General features: G+C 45.2%; 2 non-coding genes across 2 annotated transcripts; both read right to left on the bottom strand.

Annotated features, from left to right (window-relative positions):
• Window positions 1–6,624: 6,624 nt before the first annotated feature.
• On the bottom strand, window positions 6,625–6,696 carry TRNAC-GCA (transfer RNA cysteine (anticodon GCA)). The gene has a single exon. It is a non-coding gene; the product is annotated as a tRNA-Cys (tRNA).
• Window positions 6,697–7,562: 866 nt separating this feature from the next.
• TRNAC-GCA (transfer RNA cysteine (anticodon GCA)) lies at window positions 7,563–7,634 on the bottom strand. The gene has a single exon. It is a non-coding gene; the product is annotated as a tRNA-Cys (tRNA).
• Between the last annotated feature and the right edge of the window lie 83 nt (window positions 7,635–7,717).

The following is a 7,717-nucleotide window of genomic DNA, read 5'->3' as shown; positions in this document are numbered from 1 at the left end:
GGGTGGCTAGGTGGCGTAGTGGATAAAGCACCGGCCTTGGAGTCAGGAGTACCTGGGTTCAAATCCGGTCTCAGACACTTACTAATTACCTAGCTGTGTGGCCTTGGGCAAGCCACTTAACCCCATTTGCCTTGTAAAAAAATATATATATATATTGCTGCCTGACGCAAGGTAAGAGTATACATATACCCTGCATGCCAACCTGAATTGGAGAGGCCATTCAGAAAAACTGAAGCAGTTTCTGTAAATGTAGCCTGTGTGAGAGTTGGGAATCCTTGTTTCAGTTCCTATTCATAGAAGACTTGGGTCTTAGAATCAGAGGTCTAGGGGTATGCCCCCATTGTTATTTTGCAGTTATATTAATTCTCAGGATTATCTATTAGCCAGACTTAATTATCTTTCAGAAAGGGATATTTGCCAAGGGGTTCTAGTAAGAACAGGTTCAAATTTTGACATACTCTTCTACCTGTAGCACAGGAGAAAGGGGGCTTCATTTACTGAAGGCCCTTTGTTGGAACCTTAGAGATGCTTCTCTGTTTATCTGCTGGGCTCTTTGGAGAGCTTGAAATCTGCCTTTAGTCTACTGTTGTCCCAGTGCCAATTCTGTCATCTAATAATCAAGGAATGTTTCAAGGACTTTGATGAGAAGTCCTTCAGTCTCTGAAGTTTTCAAGGTGGGGGGAGACTGTAACCAAGGGGCCTTGGGCACTGTGCCTCTCCTCCCAAGTGATTCCTTCTCAGGGTTTAGTTAGAAGACTCTTTCTGGTCCATTTCTTCAAATCAATTGGGTTTCGAACTAATTCCTCATTTTTATATAAGACATTACCAAGTTTTCTCAGCCAATCCAGACGTAGTTCCTGGTCCGTATTTCATTTGTGTGGATAAGGACTTTGCTTTGTCTAAAGCTACCATTGATTTGAATGTTCTGGTATCAGAGGGTAGCATTTTATCATTTAATTTCAGTGAGGTGGGGTGACTTGCTTGATTGATTTGCTCAATCAACTCCCCACTCTTAAACTCCCCCCCCCCCCCCCCCGTTTTAATCTGCTGTTCAGCAGACCCACTCAAATGTTTGTCAGAATCTATGGTCCCAAGCCTTAGATAATTTTGCATGACTGGACAAGGGGCTATGTTTCTTTTTCAAATGACTTTCTTGGTTCTCATACTACAGAATGACAGTTGATAATCATCTTTTCCAAATAAATTGTTGTTTAATTGTGTCTGGCTCTTCATGACCCCATTTGGACTTTTCTTGGCAAAAATATTGGAGTGCTTTGCCATTTTCTTCTTCCAGCTCATTTTACAGATGAGGAAACTGAGGCAAACAAAGTTAAGTGACTTGCCCAGGTTCATACAGCTGGTTAGTATCTGAGGTCAGATTTGAACTCAGGAAGATGAGTCTTCCTGACTCCAGGCCTGGTTCTCTATCCACTTTACCACTCAGTTGCTCTTCCAAGTAAATAGTGATATAATTGAACAAACCAGTACCACTTTACAAAGTTGAAAAAGGCATTCCCTAACTTCAAAACAATAAAGAAAAGAAGGCATAAAAATTACAGAAGAATCATGCAATCCTCAGTAATTTCAACAATTAAACCTGAATGCAAATTTGTTCATAGGCAAATATGGGACATGGGTAGCAAGGACTGCAGTTTTCTTTTTCTTTTTTCATTTTGAGAACATTTGGCCCAGAGGTCTATGTATAGCCAAAGATAATCCAAAATGACCTGGAAGTGTTCAAGTACAAGAGGAGTAAATCAGTAAGCCAAGATCAATTATTACTCCTCATGCAGTTATCCAGTTGGGTAATGTGGGTCATAGACATATAAGAAAGACATGGAGATTGATAATAGAAGGAGGAGCTGGAGTTAAAAGGTGAAGCAGCTTGTAGGGGGACATCTGGATTTAAATCAGGATCCTCTTGATCTGTAATCCAATACTTGCCCCCAGATTGCAAGGCTACCCTCAATAAGCACCTTTCCAAGCCCCCAGCCATAACCCATGACAGTTGGGTACCAGAACCATTGCCAGCCCTGCCCTGGGAAAAGACTGCCATTCCTAATAGCTCTCCAACCACTAACCAGTCCCTCATATGCCCATCAATCAATCCACCTACATCCCTCTGGGCTCTTTTGGGGAACATTTCCCACTAAACCCCTAACTTCAGAGACCCCATCCTCAAGTCTCAATAGTTCCAGTCAGGAAGCTGCCTGCAACTTTTACTGGGGTAGATATTGAACACAGAACTTGTCTGCAAGCCTTATTTAGACCTCTGAAGTCATTGAGGGTCACATTTATGAATCCTTTTCCATAATATGGCCATGGGATGTCATTTCTCAATAGGACCCTAGCCCTAGACTCAACAAGGTTGTGTTAGTCTGAGAGATCCTGATCCCCCAATATGGGAATGAGGCATAATGGAGGTAGGATGGGTATTTGTGCTCCTTCCTCTCCCTATATTTTCTGGCTCATTATTTCCCAGGGACAATCTATTAAATAAAGTTTGTGATCTGCATAAATAGGATTATTTCGCCTAGGGAAAAATCCTAAATCCTGTCTAATATACAAAATATATGCAGTAAATACCAAAGCAAAGGACTATTACTTACTTCCCCTACCCCCTAAAACAAAACTTTTTTCATAAACACTCATCACCACATACATAAAACAAATGAAAACTCCACACCTCCATTATACTCTCCCAGGCAGTAGACTCTGGGAGACTGGTGAATCAGCTAAATAGTTAGGTACATTCACCTCAGATCTCAAACACTTGAGGTACATATCATTTGGCTGTCCCTGGCTGGCATAAACAATCCTCTTGGAAAGAGTCATTTCATGTAAGAAGAGTACAGTGCAGAAGGCACCCCTACTGCCAGGCAGCCCCAAAGAATAGCAAGATTCTTGAACTTGGGAGGTAGTGACCTAGGCTAGAAATATTCATCTTGGGATTGCTATTGGGTCACCTGTGCTTGGGCAAGAACACAACAGGTCACCAGAGACTCAGGCCCCAGGCTCAGACTTGCCCATGGAAGCCAGAGAATGGGGATCTGAAGGGCCTTGGGACGGGTCCACCACCACCCACACTCATGTTCCCTAAGATGCCTCTCTGCACTTGGCCCGAGGTAGAGGAAGACCTGTGCCACAGACACACAGTCTCCTGAGTTGACTGACATTCCCAAGCCTTCTAAGCCACATCAGTGCTGGGGGTACTTGTTGTTGAGCCTTTGTTCTCGAAGAGGACCATGGCTTCAGGGAGGTGAATTGGATTTCAGTGAGGGGGGAATGAGTCCCCAACCTCACTTTCTCCTTTGGAGCCATTAGAGTCCAATGGCCAATTATGAATCAGGATGACAGGAGATACAGTGGGATACAGTGGGAGATGAACTTTTTTTAAACTAGGATGTTTACTTTAATCCAACTGGAAATCCCCAAACACATAGGCTGCTTTTTTGCCTCCTCTCCTAAGACACATGATTGGGAGTAGAGGGAGACCTCTGGGGCTATGGCACAACCAGAAAGCCTGACTGGGCTGTTCCATTTACTCAGCCTCCTAATTCAGCATTCAGCAAACAGAGGGGTTCTCCAACCTGGATCTCAATACCAAAATTGGGGCCTGTGTCTGTAATATGACTAAGGGAGTGGAAGCCCTAGGAAAATGGGACAACCAGTGGGAGGATGGGAATCTGACCCTTGGTGATAGCCAATGATGGACTTTTCTCCAGCACAATTACAATAGCATCCCTCTAGTCTGCTTCTCAACCATCTCTTTTCACTTGCCTTCTCGAATTCTGGGTCCTCTATGATGCAAGTAGCATTTGAAGCAGGGTAGAGAAAATTCCTGATTCCCTATCTGTTGGGTTCACACCTTAAATGCCAAAGAAGTTCATCTCATATCTCCTTTACCAGCTAGGTCTCCCTCACTAGATAGCCTCTATACTCCAGACTAGTGACCAGTAGGTTAGAATGTCATATTCCCCCATCTCTCTTCCCCTCTCTGGCCCACCCCACATTTTTCAGAGGGAAGATATTGAGCAGCAGAAGATGAACAGACATGGATGGATTATAATCTGTATTACAAATCTTAGATAATCTTTTCATTCCCAAACCACTTTTCTTCTGAATTTCCCTATTTCTATTAAGAACAGATTCTAGTTTTCTTGACCTGTCACTCAACTGAACCACCCTCTTCACCAATACGAATGATTATGTAATCGACACATCAGAAGACATTTTCTCAAGTCTCATCCTTGACTTGCCTGCAGAATTTCAAACTGTCAAGCACCATCTCAACCTGCATGCTTCTCATCTCTCAGGGCTTCTGAAAACACTTATGTGTGTCACAGATTAGTAATTGCGTATATGCACACTTTTTTAGAGACTTTTAAAATCCCTGAAAGGGAGGGTTGCAGTGAGTTTTAAACCACTTTACAAAACCATATAACAATACAACACCTACTGATTAATTTACAAGAACACTTGACCAAAAGCAGGGAAAATGGAAATTTTCTAACTGAAATGCAACAAAATCCATCCCATAATAGGAAGCTGAAAATGAAAAATAATTAATATTTTTTGAAAAAAGCCAATTGTGCACTAATGCCACCATTAGCAAACATCAATTTATGGAGTATACTTTTCAGGTATGGTGAAAATTAAAATTAGTACAGAAATGAACAAACTTAGAAACATTTTAAAACCACTATAAAACACAACATGGTAAACTGAAATAATAATGATACTTAGGACATATATATACATATACACATATATATATCATTTAAAGTATATTCTCTGACTGCTATCACTAAAATGATTATTAATATATTGATATTATGCAGATAATGAATATTATTTCCAAAAGACAGAAAATTCAGCTAATTATGTAAGAATTTCTATTTTTGTAAAGGCTCTATAATTTATATGATTACAACTACATAGGTACAAGGGCATAAATGATTGGCATATTGGGAGATGGGATGAAAACGTTTTGAATAATAGGGGACTCAATAAGAAAATAATAGGTTAAAAAACACCTACATCCATCCACCCATTGGGAAATCTCAATCAAGAAAATGTCTACAAGGGACAGAAGAAGGAGAGAACAGAGCTGTATTAGAACCAGCTACCTCTGGAACCTCAGGCCAACTCCCTGGGCCTGAGCCACCAGCCAGGAAGCCCAAGGGCTCAGCACTCTGGGCCAGCCACCAGCCCTCTGGCTGGGAAGGCACAAGGGTTTGCCAGCCAAGAAGAGCCTCTTCCAGACCCTCAGCAGTCTCCGGTGCCAGAGGGCCCTCCAAAGAGCTCGATCCAACTACCGTCCAGTCCATATCGGCCAGTCTGGAAAGAGACAGGGGGGAGGCCAGGCCTGGCTGGGCAGAACAGGAGACAGGGATGGCGAATTTCCAGTCACAGTTCAGGAGGACAAAGGCAAGAGGGGAGCTGTAGGTAGGTAGAGAAATGTCCAGGCAGGAGGAGACAGGGTTTGGAAAGGCAGAGACAAACTGGTTGAGGGGCCAAAATGCAAAACACTCCAAGGAACAAGAGACTGAGGCTGGGATTGGAATTTCCTTTGCCCGTTTCGTAGCCAGAATGTCAGGGCTCTTGGGTACACTAAATTGTGGCTGAGATTTCTTCAATATTTGGAACAAGATAACTTGTTGCAACCTTGGATGATTCTGCTACAACCAGAGGAGCTTGTCAATATGAATAAGGGATTAAAAATGCAAAGAAAATTGTCCCTCCTGGAGGACAGAGGAGATCAATCACCCAGGTCTGTCACCGGAAAGTGGCCAGAAGAGTAACAACACATAAGAGACTGGCATGTTGGGTCTAAAACTCTAATTGGTAAGGATGCTGACATAAGCATCCTGCTGTATTCTGAATGATAATGAATGTGAGCAAAGGATATGTAGAGGGAAATGAAAGAAAATAATGTATCTGTCATAATATCAAAGGTAAAAAAAGAAATGTAATCTGAGTACTAAAAAAGAAGAGCCCTCTAGGCTGGAGGCCCATGGGTAACCTCGACCAGGAAAAGCTGGCACTGGCCCCCCGCCCCCCCCGAAAAAGCGGCCTCTGGCAGGAGGGAGGAACAAGGAGATGAGGTGCCAGATGTGAGGCAGGGACTGGTAGAGGGAAGGGGGCACCTGGGCTTATCAGGGACCTGGATGGAAGCAGATTTCTGGGTGACCCGAGACCTCTGAGCCTATAGAACTGCTGCTGCCTGAAGTCTGCCTGGGCAGCAGTGGGCTCTGCCAAAGAGGGAGACATGTTCTTGAATCTTCTGAAGATCCCACTGGAGGTTCTCAGTGGCAGGAAAGTGGCCCCAAGGATAAGTCAGCTGGGCCTGGCCAGACTCTTCCCTGAGGCTGTGCTACCCCCCCCCCAAATCTCCAGGAAGATGGTATCATTAAGGCCAAGGAGAGGCAAGGTGGCATCATGGAGTGTGTGGGGGGGCTATCTCAGGTAGGGAGTGGCCTGCACCTGGTCCCAGTATCCCCAGAGTGTGCCAGTCTCAGCTCCTGCTGAGGCTGAGGATGGACAGTCCGTGGGGTTTGTAAGGAATTGGGAGACCAGGAGGAAGAGGAACAGCTGAAAGTCCTAAAAGGTGAGGCAGCTGGTAGGGGGCACCTGGATTTGAACCAGGGACCTCTTGATCTGCAGTCAAATGCTCTACCCCTGAGCTATACCCCCTGGCTCGCAGGGACACCCTCAATTAGAACCTTTCTAAGCTGCCAGTCACACCCAGTGCAGTTGGATTCCAGAGGCATTGCCAAGGGTTGGGACAAGCCACTCCTTAGCCCAACTGTAAGTCCTGACCCTACCCTGAATGGCATATCACTGGGGGCTGAGCAATAGCCACCAAGCATTGAGCATTCCCTTGGGCCTCAAACATTGCTTTCAGATCCCTACCCAGCCCTGTTATTGGTCCTGAGTGTCCACCCACAAAGCCCTAGCAGATGGTCCACAGGCCATCAGGGAGCTGGAGAGCCCTGAACTTTCAGCCAGCAGCCCCTTGGCCTAGTCACCTCTAGTCCTGGATAGAGAGAAGAGGCTCTCCCCAGTTCTTCTCCATCTCTTTCTACTACTTTTGCCACAGACCTTTGGTTTTCATTGACGTGGATAGGGGCAGGTTCCTGGGTAGCCTGAGACCGCTTGAACACCAGGGTCTCTACTACCTGGTCTGAAATCTGCCTGGTCAGCAGTGGGCTCTGCCAAACTGGGGATGTGATCTTGAGGTTGGTGAAGAGCCCACTGGAGGTTCTTGGAGGCAGGAAAGTGGCTCCAAGTGTAAGCCATTTGGGCCTCACCAGACTCTCTTGCAAGAGTCTGTGTCACCTGAAAAGAAGTTATTAAAGCCACAATGAGGTATGGTAGGGTCTCATGGGGGTGGGAGGATATACCTGAGGTTGGGAGTGGCCTGGGCCTGGGCCAAGCATCCCTGGAGTGTGCCAGTCCCAGCTCTTTCTGAGGCTGAACATGGACGGAGTCTATGGGGCTTTCATGGGAGGCCATGAGTAAGAGAAGCAGCTGGAAGTCCTAAAAGGTGAGGCAGTGGTAGGGGGCACCTGGATTTGAACCAGGGACCTCTTGATCTGCAGTCAAATGCTCTACCCCTGAGCTATACCCCCTGGCCCATGGGAACACCCTCAATTAGCACTTTCCAAGCTGTGGGACACACCCAGTATGGTTGGATTCCAGAGGCATTGCCAGT

This window comes from Macrotis lagotis, chromosome 7 (assembly GCF_037893015.1).
Source record: "Macrotis lagotis isolate mMagLag1 chromosome 7, bilby.v1.9.chrom.fasta, whole genome shotgun sequence".
Taxonomy (NCBI): Eukaryota; Metazoa; Chordata; class Mammalia; order Peramelemorphia; family Peramelidae; genus Macrotis; species Macrotis lagotis.
This window is presented reverse-complemented; position numbering and strand designations above follow the sequence as displayed.